Below are 16,198 nucleotides of genomic sequence, written 5' to 3' on the forward strand. Positions count from 1 at the left end.
CTTGCCCCTACAACCTTGACTGATAGATTTCTCCCTATACCCAAACAGCTGCCTGCTTGTTCAGGCAGCCTGAGGCTAGGATTCCACTTGGGTTCCACTTTTTTTCCTGCGTTTTTTTCACAGAAGAAAACGCCAGAAAAAACGCCATTGCAATTTCCTGTATCTGACGTTTTTTACTGGCGTTTTTGCATTTGAGTGGAAATTGCAATTTTGGCCCCTTTGGCATTTTTTTCAAGATTTGTTGGGTACCAATAAAAATAAATAAATAAATAAATAAAAATAAATTTAAAAAAAGGATGCCTCATTCATATTTTCCGCCCAGAGTGGGGATTGGCCGGATGGTTGCAGCCAATCCCCGCTCTCAGTGGGAAATATGAATGAGTGATATTGTATTCATATCACTGGCCGAAGTATAGTGCAGAGATGCACAGTGCAGGAGAAAGCCGCTCCGCATCTCTACAATAGATAGGACAATCTGCAGGTACTACTACTCCCAACATGGAGCACACTCTGCTCCATGCTGGGAGCTGTAGTACCTGCATTAATAGACAGATCGCAACAAGAGTAACTTCTGACACCTGTTGCGATCTGTGCTCCATGCTGGGAGCTGTAGTACCTGCAGTTAAAGAAAAATCACAGCGGATGTCACTCCTGACACCCGCTGGGATCCTCCTGTATAATGTATAGATGCGGCCGCTCTTCTATGGTCCCCTGCACTGACGTATATATACACCTATTGATATTTCCCAAAGAGAGTTGTGATTGGCTGGAACCATCTGGCCAATCACATCTCTCTGTGGGAAATATAAATAGGTGTATATATACAGCAGTGCAGGGGACCATAGAAGAGTGGCCGGCCACATCTATACATTATACAGAAGGATCGCAATGCCAAAGTTAAAACCCACATGGCGTTTTTCTTTGCTTTTTTTTTTTACTCCCACAGACTTCTATGGGAAAAAACGCCACAATTTCAGGGGAAAAAACGTCAACATGCTGCGAAACCACCAATGAGATGAAAAAGAGGGGAGAAAATGCTAAAAGGATTTTAAAAAACACCTAATTGAAAAACGCAAAGTGGAAAAAGAATTTTGCGTTTTTTCATTGATTTTACAGCTAACATCTGGCCACAGAGTTTTTTGGCTGAAAAAAACGCCATGCGGCAGAACTGGCGTTTTTCCTAAAAATTCCAAGTGGAATTGCAGCCTAAAAGTGATGACAAGTTTCCTTCAGCATGCATGTGTGTAATGTACTCTGGAACTAAACTTTTATCTCTTAGATATTACAGATTATTTTGCTGAGATTAATGAGGATCCTTTATAAATCAGAGAACCACTTTACAAATACTTTAAAGGGGTACTCCAGTGGAAAACTTTTTTTTTTTAAATCAACTGGTGCCAGAAAGTTAAACAGATTTGTAAATTACTTCCATTAAAAAATCTTAATCCTTCTAGTACCTTCAGTACAGTGCTCTCTGCTGACATTATGACCACAGTGCTCTCTGCTGACATCTCTGTCCAATTTAGTAACTGTCCAGAGCAGCATATGTTTTCTATGGTGATTTTCTCCTACTCTGTACAGTTCTTAAAATGGACAGAGGTGTAAGCAGAGAGCACTGTGGTCATGATGTCAGCAGAGAGCTCGGTGTTCCAAAAAGAAAATAATTTCTTCTGTAGTATTCAGCAGCTAATAAGTACTTGAAGGTTTAAGATTTTTTAATAGAAGTAATTTAACCACCACTGAGGAAGGGGCACTACTAATCTGCTTTGAACCCCGAAACGCGTTTGGTGACTGTGATTGAGCCTTATATATTGGTCTAGTTCACACTACAGCTGTGGTTATACAAGCACTGATCGGACAGTTCCTCTCTGGAGAAATTCTACTTATCATCCATCATCTACTTACTACATGGTCCTGTATTCAAATCCATCTGCTGAACCGGTGCAGAGCCCTCCATCATTGGAATAATACCTCTATCTGCATGCATCATTGATATTTAACGTCATCCAGTATCAACTAACCTCCCACACAAGGTCAGCTGACCTGCCATCAGCTGACCTGCTACGTCAGACGCCAAGAGATAACTCGCCGGTGAGAGTGGCTGGACACTCTGCGATCAACACTCTGCCCCGGCTAGAGTACACCTGACGCCAAGGGACAGATCGCCGGTGAGAGCGGCTGCATATCCTGCGACCATCACGCCGCCCCGGCTAGAGCGCATCTGTCCATCGTCCATCTGTCCACCAGCGGTGCGGTGAGTGGCACAATTGTGCCAGCGATCATATTTTCATTTGCAGGCCATTTGGCTGTGGAGTGGAGAAACCGGTAACAGCGATCCAGCTTTAATACCCACTATACAAACTGATCTATATGTCATAATGATTTACAGCATATGATTTTATCACAGGACATTGTTTCAGGACAATCGTAGGATTTATTTTACAGAATACAACTTCACCACCTATAGGACTGTCACCTTTATCATTTACAGGAATTTTGTATATTTTTATTTATTTATTTTTTTATATTAAGTTATTCCCTTTCCAGGAGGAACGTTTTTATTTTTATTTTTGTGCACACTGAATTTACTACCATTCTGATCAGTGTAACACTGTATGTTACAGTATCACCCAGTGTATCATTATACGGCTGGTAGCCTTAATAGATACATTTGTTATTAAGAGTATCATTCGCTCTGTAGTGTAATAACTTGTTGCATTTTTATATTTATTACCTTTTAACTAATTGTGCGCTACCGTAGGGCCCTGCGGGAACGCACTATTTAATATCTATTAAATACCATTTATATACCAATTTTGTTTTCTCTATTATTGACACCAGACATCCACCATTTAATCTTTTTGATATTGAGCTGAGGACTAATATCCCATTTCTATTATTTTTCTATATCTCTCTGTGGGGGAGAGCTTTTAGTTAACCTCGTTCATTTTTTGTGGTTGAGCTACACATATCTGTATATCAATAATTTAAAAATCTGTTTAACTTTTCCACCGGAGTACCCCTTTTCCCCCCGGAGTACCCCTTTAAGCATATTCCCAGGTCAATATCTTCTCTCTGTGCTGTGAGAGTTGTAGACAGTTAGAGGCTGAATATAGTACAAACAGCCTTTTGCTCTCATACATACCATACTGCAAACAATAATCACATGGGGTTACCCTGTACTTTATCTGTACTTGCCATGAATCCGCAGTGTAAATTTGCAATAAACCAAGCAAAGATTTATGACAACGAGAGACAAAGTACAAGGTTACAGCACATGGTCATCACATCTCAACAGCAATATGTACAAGCTATGTTAGAACTGTTGTTGAACACAATTTCTCAACTGAATAATCAAACAATATTTCTCAAAAGTTTTTACCTTGACAATTCCAAAATATTTTTTTTCATCCCAGAAAATATCCATAAGATCCTTAAAAATTATTTATTTTGTAACATTAGACCCAAGCAGGGAATCGTTTATGTAACATTCTAGATTATAGATATTTCTCTCTCTCTGTAGATATATATTGTTAGACGGTCACAGGGATGGTAGTCAGGGATCACTATATTTACCCAAAGTACCTGCCATATGTGGATACCAGGTTTTAGAAAGTTCAGAGAATGCTGGGTACGATATGGAAAATCCAGAAATAGTTGAACCTCTGGTCAGACCTGGATTTTAAGGGATGAAAAGCAGGTTGGTAGTAGGGCCTTTCACCCCCTTCATGGGCCACTACAGGTAGGACTAGGCCAGATCAGCACTGGTGCTGAAGACAGCTCGTTACTGGACCTTGGACTAAAGAGCAATTCTCCCACTATATATATATATATATATATATATATATATATATATATATATATATATATATTTACAGTCATGGCCGTAAATGTAGAAAATTAAGTATTTCTCACAGAAAAGGATTGCAGTAACACATCTTTTGCTATACACATGTTTATTCCCTTTGTGTGTATTGGAACTAAACCAAAAAAGGAGGAAAAAAAAGAAAATCGGACATAATCTGACACCAAACTCCAAAAATGGTCTGGACAAAATTATTGGCACCCTTAACTTAATATTTGGTTGCACACCCTTTAGAAAAAAATAACTGAAATCAGTGGCTTCCTATAACCATCAATAAGCTCCTTACACTGAATGTTGGACCACTCTTCCTTTACAAACTGCTCCAGGTCTCTCTTATTGGAAGGATGCCTTTTCCCAACAGTAATTTTAAGATCTCTCCACAGGTGCTCAATTGGATTTAGATCTGGACTCATTGCTGGCCACTTCAGAACTCTCCAGCACTTTGTTGCTATCCATTTCTGTGTGCTTTTTGACATACGTTTGGGGTAATTTTTCTGCTGGAAGACCCAATATCTCAGACGCAAACCCAGCTTTCTGACACTGGGCTGTACAATGCGACCCAAAATCCATTGGTAATACTTAGATTTCATGATGCCGTGCACACATTCAATGCACTCAGTGCCAGAGGCAACAAAACAGCCCTAAAACATCATTGAACCTCCACCATATTTCACTGTAGGTACTTTGTTCTTTTTTTTGTAGGCCTCATTGCTATTTCGGTAAACAGTAGATTGATGTGCTTTACCAAAAAGCTCTATCTTGGTCTCATCTGTCAACAAGACGTTTTCCCAGAACGATTTTGGCTTCCTCAAGTCCATTTTGGCAAAATGTAGTCTTGCTTTTTTATGTCTCTGTGTCAGCAGTGGGGTCCTCCTGGGTCTCCTGCCATAGCGTTTCATTTCATTTAAATGTTGAAGGATAATTTGTGCTGATACCGATGCTCCCTGAGCCTGCAGAACAGCTTGAACATCTTTGGAACTTGTTTGGGGCTGCTTATCCTCCTTCCTGACTATCCTGCGTTGACACCTTTCATCAATTTTTCTCCTCCGTCCATGCACAGGGAGATTAGCTACAGTGCCATGGGTTGCAAACTTCCTGATAATGTTTCTGTTGTCCATGCTTAGTGTGGAACACACACACAATGCAAAGACTAAGTGAACTTCTCTCCCTTTTATCTGCTTTCAAGTGTGATTTTTATATTGTCCACACCTGTTACTTGCCCCATTGAGTTTAAAGGAGCATCACATACTTGAAACAATATTATTTTTCCACAATTTTGAAAGGGTGCCAAAAATTTTGCTCAGCCTATTTTTTGGGAATTTAGTGTGACATTATCTCTAATTTGCTTTTTTTCTTCCCTTTTTTGGTTTAGTTCCAATACACGCAAAGGGAATAAACATGTGTATAGCAAAACATGTGTTACTGCAATCCTTTTCTGTGAGAAATACTTAATTTTCTAGAAAAATTTCAGGGGTACCGACATTTACGACCTTGACTGTATGTGTATATATATATATATATATATATATATTTACATACAACTACTGCTTATCTTGTACATTTGTCTAGGACATTACCATGGAAATTGTTTAAAAGGTTTCAGTGCACTTTTGTTCCCTATATCCCGCTCACTGAAAGTCATTCTTGGACATACATATTGGCTGGTATGTAAAAAGGAATGCAGCATACAATGCTTGAATACTCTGTATAATGTAAACTAGAATGCATTTATTTTTCCTAACATCATATACGTGGGCAAAATTTTCTTTAAAAATACACTGAAAACTTTAATGTAAGCATTGAAACAGGCCATTTGTTTTAGTATTTACATAAAGGATGATGACTTGTCAGAACTTGAATTGAGATGAGGCCCACTATACATGAAAAATATTAATAGCCCTGCACAAGAGATGTAAGAAAGCAGAGGCCCCTAGGCACATATATTACAAGTCTACAGCAAGGAATACATTTCCTGTAGTTAATGGAAGAATAACATTTATGAACTGTGTCCATGTTTTCACATTATTGCACAGTATGAATATCTGTAAGAAGCATATTCTGCATGGTACGGAGTAAGTGTAGAATGTTGCCTACATAATCTACACCTAGAAGTAATCTTGACATTAGACCTCACAATACATGATACAGTGGAGAAAATAGGATACAAAACCTATATTCATGAATTGTGTTCCTGTAATGAATCGTCTGTGTTTGACCTGAAAGGTTAAACTTCCCTGAGTTTTGTCTGGGCTTGGTTTCTTGGCTACGCCCTAGCCAATCTGGGCAGTGAGCAGCTGTGGGGAGAGATATTTAAGCCCAGCTCACTATGTTTGCAGTTGCCAGTGAAAAAACGTTTCAGTAACCAGCATTGTTTGTTCACTGTTATCTGGATATTGATTTTTCCTTGGCTTTTGACCTTTCTTCTGCTCTTGTATTTTGGTACTTTGCTATCTCCAGTTGCTTACCTGGCTAGTCTGACCCTGATTTCCGCGTGAATGTATGTGTTCATATTTACTTTTGTTAGTTTTGTGTGCCTTCAGCTGTTGTCCGACTCTTGTATTTTATTGTTTTGACCACGCTGCCCCTGCACTTAGCATGGAGGGTTTGTCATTGTGGTTGTTGATCCGTCACTTAGGTCGGATAGGCAATAGGTAGGGACAGTGGCTGTGGATGAGTTAGGGCTTCACTGTTCTCTGCCCGTACATGACAGTTCCCCTGCCTATATCAGAAACAGATTCAGCTATTGTGTTTGGATCAGCAGAATCAAAGCATCCATAGCAAGACATGCAATGGGCCACACATGAACAATGGCTCAATGGCTAAGCAGGAATCAAGAAAATCCAAAGGACCCAGAGTTGCAGCTTTTCTCTGAGGGAAACAAGCTAACATGACACTGTGTAACTGCAATTCTATGAATGGGCAAGCAGGATCATGCTGAAGCTCTGTATCAGATAAGTGATCCATAATAGAGACCTTAGTAAACAATATGTTTGCTTTGTCCAGTAAAATATAACCAAAATATACCAAAGGATAGGGGATAAGATGTTAGATCGCTGGGGTCCCGCCGCTGGAGACCCCCGTGATCTCCATTGGGACACCTGAGTACTATCAGACAGGAGAGAGCACAGAGGAGTCCTATCAGACAGGAGATAGCACAGAGGAGTACTATCAGACAGGAGAGAGCACAGAGGAGTCCTAACAGACAGGAGAGAGCACAGAGGAGTACTATCAGACAGGAGATAGCACAGAGGGGTACTATCAGATAGGAGAGAGCACAGAGGAGTCCTAACAGACAGGAGAGAGCACAGAGGAGTCCTATCAGACAGGAGATAGCACAGAGGGGTACTAACAGAAAGGAGAGAGCACAGAGGAGTCCTAACAGACCGTAGATAGCACAGAGGAGTCCTATCAGACAAGAGAGAGCACAGCGGAGTACTATCGGACAGGAGAGAGCAGAGAGGAGTACTATCAGACAGGAGAGAACACAGAAGAGTACTATCAGACAGGAGAGAGCAGAGAGGAGTACTATCAGACAGGAGAGAGAACAGAGGAGTACTATCAGACAGGAGAGAGCACAGAGGAGTACTATCAGACAGGAAAGTGCACAGAGGAGTCCTATCAGACAGGAGAGAGCACAGAGGAGTCCTATCAGACAGGAGAGAACACAGAGCAGTACTATCAGACAGGAGAGAGCACAGAGGAGTACTATCAGACAGGAGAGAGCACAGAGGAGTCCTATCAGACAGGAGAGAGCACAGAGGAGTACTATCAGACAGGAAAGTGCACAGAGGAGTCCTATCAGACAGGAGAGAGCACAGAGGAGTGCTAGCCCACCTTCACTTAGTGGACTTTGTCCATGCCTGTGCTTCAGCTTGGACAAAGCCATGATTTTATAAGCCATGATTTCTATAAAAAGGAAATAACATTTTCTTATGAAGTATATTAGAAAGGTTAATGTTTTGCCAAGATGTACAACATATAAAAAGTTTTTGAATCTGCGCATTAAAGGACACAGCCCATTTTGGACATGAGGACATAGCTTGCATTTTTGCTGTTTTTTTGTCTTTTAAGAGCCATAATTATTTTATTTTTCCATCCAAAGAGCGATATGAGGACTTGTTTTTGTGCGACAAATTGTACTTTGTAACTTTAGCTTTCATTTTACCAAAATAAGTTTGGACACAAACAATTTTTTGGGTTGGAAATTGAAAAGAGGGCAAATTTTTGTTTTTTTAATCTGTATTTTTTCTTTTTATCAGTACTACTTTTGCATATAGGTGACTTTTTATTGATATTTTTTTGTTCCATTTTTTTTCTGGGATGTGATGTTACCACAAATCAGCAAATTTGGATTCTGGTTTATTTTTTCATTTAAGCCATTCACCATACTGAATCATCAGTATTATATTTTATTGGCTGGGACATTTCTGCATGGAGCAATGCCAAATATATTTATTTATTTATCGTTTTTTTTTGTTTGTTTTTTTCCTTTTCTCTCCTTCTTTTATTTTTACATTTTAAAGTCCCCAAAGGGGACTATTTATATCAATCTATTGTAACCTCCATAACAACATGAAATTTAGGTCATACATGAAGATGATGAAGCGTTAATAATTAAAATAATATTAATAGCCAGAGCCTAAAGCTAAAAGAAGAACAGATGATTAGAGTTAAACAAAAGCTGCATATTTCTCTCTGTATATAACTTCTGATTAGTAAGATTTAGTTGGCCTAATGGTCCAGATGTGAGATTATTCTTCTCTTCTAGTGCATGATTTATATAATTATCTCTTCATCGTGAAGCAGAGCAACATTACTTCTAATGCTAAGGAAAGACCGATAGATAAATATTCTAGAATCAACTATAAGCAAGTACTGACCAGCTACAACATCCTACCATCTACCATATACGGTAAGTATCATCGTACATCGCAGGGGAGTGGAGCATGACGCCCACTCCCCTGTTTAATAACTTCTAATCGCACTGGGCTCAGAAGTGAGACCCGCTGCGATCAATTCCTCAGCCCCTGTACTACTACCCCAACATGGAACAGAGTCTGTTCTATGATGGGGGTAGTAGTCCAAACACTAATGTAGCCTCCCCAGCCACCGTCAGACTCCCGCAGCTGGGGAACTACTACTCCCATCATGGAAATAAGTCTGTTCCATGATGGGAGTAGTAGTCCCGGCTGCGGGAGTCTGTAGAAAGAGGTGTTAAAACGGCCATAAAATAACGGTACATGACGGATGAATGTGTCCGTTATTTTGACAGACATTATTCAGCCGTTAGCACCCGTTATTATACCTCCATTTTTAAATTATACAATACAGAAAACGGATGTTTAATAACGGATGAATAATCTATAGTGTGAAAGAAGCCTTAGATATTCCAATTTTGGACAATCCTTGCATGTCTAAGGGTGTAGTACCCCTTTAAGGACACTGGGGAAGATTCTAAAAAACTGCTGTAATTTCTGTTCCAGTGATATTATTCACACTTTTTTTTTCTCTTCACATTTTCAAAGGTCTCTTGTGCTGCCTTGAAAATTTGAAAATATGTGAAAATTAATTAGTTTTTTTTTTCACGCTAAAAAAGCCATATTGAATTTTTTTTTGCACCAAAATTGCCGATTTTGGTGCCAAAATTGCTGATTTTGGTGTCAAAATCGGCAATTTGTGTGCCAAAATTTACATCCCAGAAAATTCTGGCAGAAATCTGATGAAATATTCCATAGTTACTAGTGCCCACACAAGTGATAACTGTATAAATAAAACATTTCTGAGCTTAAATGTGAGTACACGTGCAGTGACCAAGAAAACAAAAAGAAATATATAATTTTTAATAACATTTTTAAATAATAATTATTTCTTTTTTTTTAATAATTACTTAACACATTTTCCTCAAAAAACTAAGAAAAACCCAAAAACAATAAAACAACCATTTCTGTGATTTCTACACTTACAAAAAACTGGTGTGAAATTTTTGATGTAAACTGGACTCTCACCCCTTTTAAACTATCATGTAAAGCAGACAATATACGTGTACATGCCCACTTTTACAAAACTGATGTGAACAGTGTAAACTGCGGCACAAAGCTCTTTGAAAATGTGGTTGATTGACTTTTTTTTTTTTTCGAGCAAAATTATTTGAGAATCTCCCCCACTGTATAAAATAGAACACATCTGTAGGTATAGAACTAGAGATGATGTAGTACATGCTGCCAAAGGACCTTCAAAAGAACATTGGGTCCTGACTGACTTGTTCCAATGTCTATGCCTCTGTTTGGCCTAATTCATTATAAGGGTCTTTTGCAGCTTTAGGGCACGTTCCCACGTGCCGTATTTTGCTGCGTTTTTGCTTCTGCGTATTTTCTATCCCATTGAAGTTCAATGGGAAAGAAAATACGCAGCAGCAAATACACAGCCCGCAGTGCTGCCGCGGCAATCCGATCATCCAGAATGGCAGACGGAGGTCTCACCTGCCTCCGCTGCCTTCCACGGGTCTTCTGCTCTGGTCTGTGATCGAGCAGACCAGAGCAGAAGATCGCCGATAACACTGATCAGTGCTATGCCCTACACTTTAACCCCTTCAGGACCAAGCCCATTTTGGCCTTAAGGACCAGAGCGTTTTTTGCACATCTGACCACTGTCACTTTAAACATTAATAACTCTGGAATGCTTTTAGTTATCATTCTGATTCCAAGATAGTTTTTTCGTGACATATTCTACTTTAACATGGTGGTAAGTTTTTGTGGTAACTTGCATCCTTTCCATGTGAAAAATCCTAAAATTTGATGAAAAATTTGAAAATTTTGCATTTTTCTAACTTTGAAGCTCTCTGCTTGTAAGGAAAATGTATATTACAAATAATAAAAGTGACGAGTTTTTACTTTTGGAAGACACCAGAGGGCTTCAAAGTTCAGCAGCAATTTTCCAATTTTTCACAAAATTTTCAAACTCACTATTTTTCAGGGACCAGTTCAGGTTTGAAGTGGATTTGAAGGGTCTTCATATTAGAAATACCCCACAAAAGACCCCATTATAAAAACTGCACCCCCCAAAGTATTCAAAATGACATTCAGTCATCATTTTAACCCTTTAGGTGTTTCACAGGAATAGCAGCAAAGTGAAGGAGAAAATTCACAATCTTCATTTTTTACACTCCACAACTGTTCTTGTAGACCCAATTTTTGAATTTTTACAAGGGGTAAAAGGAGAAAATGTATACTTATATTTGTAGCCCGATTTCTCTCGAGTAAGCACATACCTCATATGTCTATGTAAAGTGTTCGGCGGGCGCAGTAGAGGGCTCAGAAGGGAAAGAGCGATAAGGGGATTTTGGAGAGTACGTTTTTCTGAAATGGTTTTTGGGGGGCATGTTGCATTTAGGAAGCCCCTATGGTGCCAGAACAGCAAAAAACCCTCACATGGCATACCATTTTGGAAACTAGACCCCTTGAGGAACATAACAAGGAATAAAGTGAGCCTTAATACCCCACAGGTGTTTCACGACTTTTGCATATGTAAAAAAATATATATTTTTTTTCACTAAAATGTGTGTTTCCCCCCAAATTTCAAATTTTTCCAAGGGTTAATAGCAAGAAATACCCCCCAATATTTGTAACCCCTTCTCTTCTGAGTATGGAGGCACCCCATAAGTTGACCTGAAGTGCACTATGGGCAAACTACAATGCTCAGAAGAGAAGGAGTCATATTTGGCTTTTTGAGAGCAAATTTTGCTCGGGGGGCATGTCGAATTTAGGAAGCCCCTATGGTGCCAGAACAGCAAAAAAAAAACACATGGCATACTATTTTGGAAACTAGACCCCTTGAGGAATGTAACAAGGAATAAAGTGAGCCTTATTACCCCACAGGTGTTTCACGACTTTTGCATATGTAAAAAAAAAAAAAAAAAATTCCACTAAAATGTGTGTTTCCCCCCAAATTTCACATTTTTGCAAGGGTTAATAGTAGGAAATACCCCCCAATATTTGTAACCCCTTCTCTTCTGAGTATGGAGGTACCCCATAAGTTGACCTGAAGTGCACTATGGGCAAACTACAATGCTCAGAAGAGAAGGAGTCATATTTGGCTTTTTGAGAGCAAATTTTGCTCGGGGGGCATATCGCATTTAGGAAGCCCCTATGGTGCCAGAACAGCAAAAAAAAAACACATGGCATACCATTTTGGAAACTAGACCCCTTGAGGAACGTAACAAGGGATACAGTGAGCATTTGCCCCCCACTGGTGTCTGACAGATCTTTGGAACAGTGGGCTGTACAAGTTTTTATTTTCACGGACCACTGTTCCAAAGATCCGTCAGACACCTGTGTGGGGTAAATTCTCACTGCACCCCTCATTACATTCCGTGAGGGGTGTCGTTTCCGAAATGGGGTCACATGTTGGTTTTTTTTTTGCGTTTGTCAAAACCGCTGTAACAATCAGCCACCCCTTTGCAAATCACCTCAAATGTACATGGTGCACTCTCCCTTCTGGGCCTTGTTGTGCGCCCCCAGAGGACTTTACGCCCACATATGGGGTATCTCCGTAGTCGGGAGAAATTGCGTTAAAAATTTTGGGGGGCCTTTTTCCCTTTTACCTCTTGTGAAAATGTAAAGTATAGGGCATCATCAGCATGTTAGTGTAAAAAATTTAATTTTTTTACATTAACATTCTGTTGTAGACCCCAACATTTCCTTTTCATGAAGGGTTAAAGAAGAAAAAGCCCCCCAAACCTTGTAACGCAATTTCTCCCGAGTACGGCGATACCCCATATGTGACCCTAAACTGTTGCCTTGAAATACGACAGGGCTCCAAAGTGAGAGCGCTGTGCGCATTTGAGGCCTAAATTAGGGATTTGCATAGGGGTGGACATAGGGGTATTCTACGCCAGTGATTCCCAAACAGGGTGCCTCCAGCTGTTGCAAAACTCCCAGCATGCGTGGACAGTCAACGGCTGTCCGGCAATACTGAGAGTTGTTGTTTTTCAACAGCTGGAGGCTCTGCTTTGGAAACAGTGGCGTAACGGACGTTCTTATTGGGGGAGGGGGGGCTGTGTAAGGGTATGTGTATATGTAGTGTTTTTAACTTTTTATTTTATTTTGTGTTAGTGTAGTGTAGTGTTTTTAGGGTACAGTCACGTGGGCGGGGGATTACAGCGAGGTTCCCGGCGCAAAATTTGCTGCATCTCAAGATGTGAGAAACCCACTGGAAAAGCCTCGCCCATGTGAATGTACCCTGTACATTCACGGGGGGGGGGGGGGGGGGGGGGTGCACCAGCTGTTGCAAAGCCACAACTCCCAGCATGCATGGTCTGTTAGTGCATGCTGGGAGTTATAGTTTTGCAACAGCTGGAGGCACACAGGTTAGGGAGCACTGAGTTAGAAACAGACAATGTTTCCCAACCAGTGTGTCTCCAGTTGTTGCAAAACTACAACTCCCAGCATGCCCAGACAGCTGAAGGGCATGCTGGGAGTTGTAGTTCGGCAACATCTGAAGGGCCAGATGTTGCTGAACTAAAACTCCCAGCATGCCTGGACAGTCAGTGCATACTGGGAGTTGCACATACTGGGAGTTATACAATGGTCTCCAAACTGGGGCCCTCCAGATGTTGCAAAACTACAACTCCCAGCATGCCCAGACAGCCAAAGGCTGTCTAGGCATGCTGGGAGTTGTAGTTTTCAGACTCCTAGAAGCAGCAGTGAAGATCTTCACTGCTGCTTCTGAGGACCATACACTCACCTGCTGGTCCCGTCGCTCCTCGTCCTCGTGGCCGGTCCCGCGCTGCTCCTCGGTCCCGCCGCTGGATCTGGTAAGTCCGCCGGTCCCCTGATGTTCCCCCCCTATGCTGCAGGTCCCGAGCGACCCCCCGCAGCCATCGTCCCCCGTTCTGCCCGACTTCCAGGGGCGGGCAGTGCGGGGGATCTGAACTTTCACCCCAGATCACTGTGATTGGTCCACAGGGACCAATCACAGTGATCGTTGACCAGGACCATCAATGGATGGTCCAGGGGGTGAAGCAGAAGTTGTCCCCTGCTGGAAACAGCGGGACTTCTGCCAGTTAACCCGTGCGATGCTGCGCATCGCCGGGTTAACTGAATGTCATTTATAAACGCCGGGATGCGCGAACGCACTGCACAACCCGGCGTTTATATATGCCATTCTGCGGTAAGGGGTTAATAGTCCTATGGGGACTATTAAAGTGTAAAAATAAAAGTAAAAATATAAAAAATTTTAAGTAAAAAAAATGTGAAAAATCCCCTCCCCCAATAAAAAGGTAAATTGTCAGTTTTCTCCATTTTACCCCCAAAAAGTGTAAAACATTTTTTCTAATAAACATAATTGGTATCGCCGCATGGCTAAATATCCCTACTATTAAAATATAATGTTAATTATCCCCTACGGTGAACGGAGTGGACGTTAAAAAAAAAAATTCAAAAATTGCTGCTTTTTTGTAACATTTTATTCGAAATAAAATTTATTAAAAAATGTATTAAAAGTTTTATATATTTGGTAGTAAAAAAAAAGTATAGATCACGGCACCAAAAATGAGCCCTCATACCGCTGCTTATAGGGAAAAATGAAAAAGTTATAGGTCAGTAAAATAGAGGGATTTTAAACGCACTCATTTGGTTAAAAGGTTTGTGATTTTTTTTTTTGCTGTAAAATAATAGAAAAGTATGGGTATCATTTTAATCGTATTGACCCGCAGAATAAAGAAAACAGGTCTATTTTACCATAAAATGTACAGCATGAAAACAAAACCTTCCAAAATTTACGAAATTGCGGTTTTCTTATCAATTTCCCCACACAAATAGTATTTTTTTTTTGTTGTGCCATACATTTTATGATATAATGAGTGATGTCATTACAAAGGACAACTGGTCGCGCAAAAAACAAGCCTCATACTAGTCTGTGGATGAAAATATAAGAGAGTTATGATAATATAAGAGAGCCCCAAATGGGCTGAATCCTGTAGGGGTTAAAGTCAATGGGCAGAGGAGATGTGCATTAATTTGGAGCGGAAAATTCAAGAGGAATTACTCGAGTAAATTCCTCTTGAATTACTCCGTGTGAACGCACCCTTACTCCCGTGTGTCTCACAAAGAGACTGATCTAAAAATGAAATCGCTTTACAACCATCGTGTGAGGAATTGATTAGCTGTTGTTCTATATTAACCTTCATCCACTTTGTTCATTTCCATCTTGGGAAATCTCTGAAGCCCCTTAGAGAAACCAGTTAGAATTAGCATTAAAGGGGTATCTCAGGAAAAAAAACTTTTTATTTATTTATTTATTATTATTTTTTTTTTATATCAACTGGTTTCAGAAAGTTAAACAGACTTGTAAATTAAATTATGTGCAGCTCACAATTAACTAGTCGAGGTAAGGAGGTTATACACCTACACCTGGTGTTAGGGATTTACAATAATCTATTAAACAGAAACCAACCCCTCAAGATTAGTATCATTATTATAAAATACAATTTGTAAAAAAAAAATTATATAAAATATCAAATAGTGCAATTTGACCTCATAGCACAGGGCCCTTGTGCCGAGGAAAACAAATATACATGGTTATAACATAATAATATATTAAGAACATACACCGATATCTAGTATTAGTGAAATAATAGCAAATTGATGTCACTTTCAATAATCCGGCAACTGATAGTCCAGAAATGGTCTAAAGTCCTGTGAATAATATGAGATTCCAATATAATGGATGTAAAGGGAATGGATTATAATTACCAGCCTGATGAAAGTCCTAACAAATCGTCACCTGAGGATAGATTGTGAGGTCCGCAAGTCTTGGATGGTAAAAGACGCTGGCATGTGTCACCGCGGCAGTCTGCCTGCCACAGACCGGATAGAATTGAAGCCACTCCCAAGATCTTTTCGCTGTGGATGGTATCAAGCGATGAACTATAGCGGTGACGCATGCCAGCGTCTTTTACCATCCAAGACTTGCGGACCTCACCATTTATCCTCAGGTGACGATTTGTTAGGACTTTCATCAGGCTGGTAATTATAAGCCATTCCCTTTACATCCATTATATTGGAATCTCATATTATTCACGGGACTTTAGACCATTTCTGGACTATCAGTTGCCGGATTATTGAAAGTGACATCAATTTGCTATTATTTCACTAATACTAGATATCGGTGTATGTTCTTAATATATTATTATGTTATAACCATGTTTATTTGTTTTCCTCGGCACAAGAGCCCTGTGCTATGAGGTCAAATTGCATTATTTGATATTTTATATTTTAAATAAAACATTTTTACAAATTGTATAATATAATTGAAGCACGATCCAGTCCATCATTA

General features: G+C 39.9%; 1 protein-coding gene across 4 annotated transcripts in view; it reads right to left on the bottom strand.

Annotated features, from left to right (window-relative positions):
• ARHGAP6 (Rho GTPase activating protein 6) overlaps positions 1 to 16,198 on the bottom strand; it is a 582,024-nt gene that overhangs the window by 95,656 nt on the left and 470,170 nt on the right. The window lies entirely within an intron of this gene.

The sequence above is a fragment of the Hyla sarda genome, chromosome 2 (assembly GCF_029499605.1).
Source record: "Hyla sarda isolate aHylSar1 chromosome 2, aHylSar1.hap1, whole genome shotgun sequence".
In the NCBI taxonomy this organism is placed as follows: domain Eukaryota; kingdom Metazoa; phylum Chordata; class Amphibia; order Anura; family Hylidae; genus Hyla; species Hyla sarda.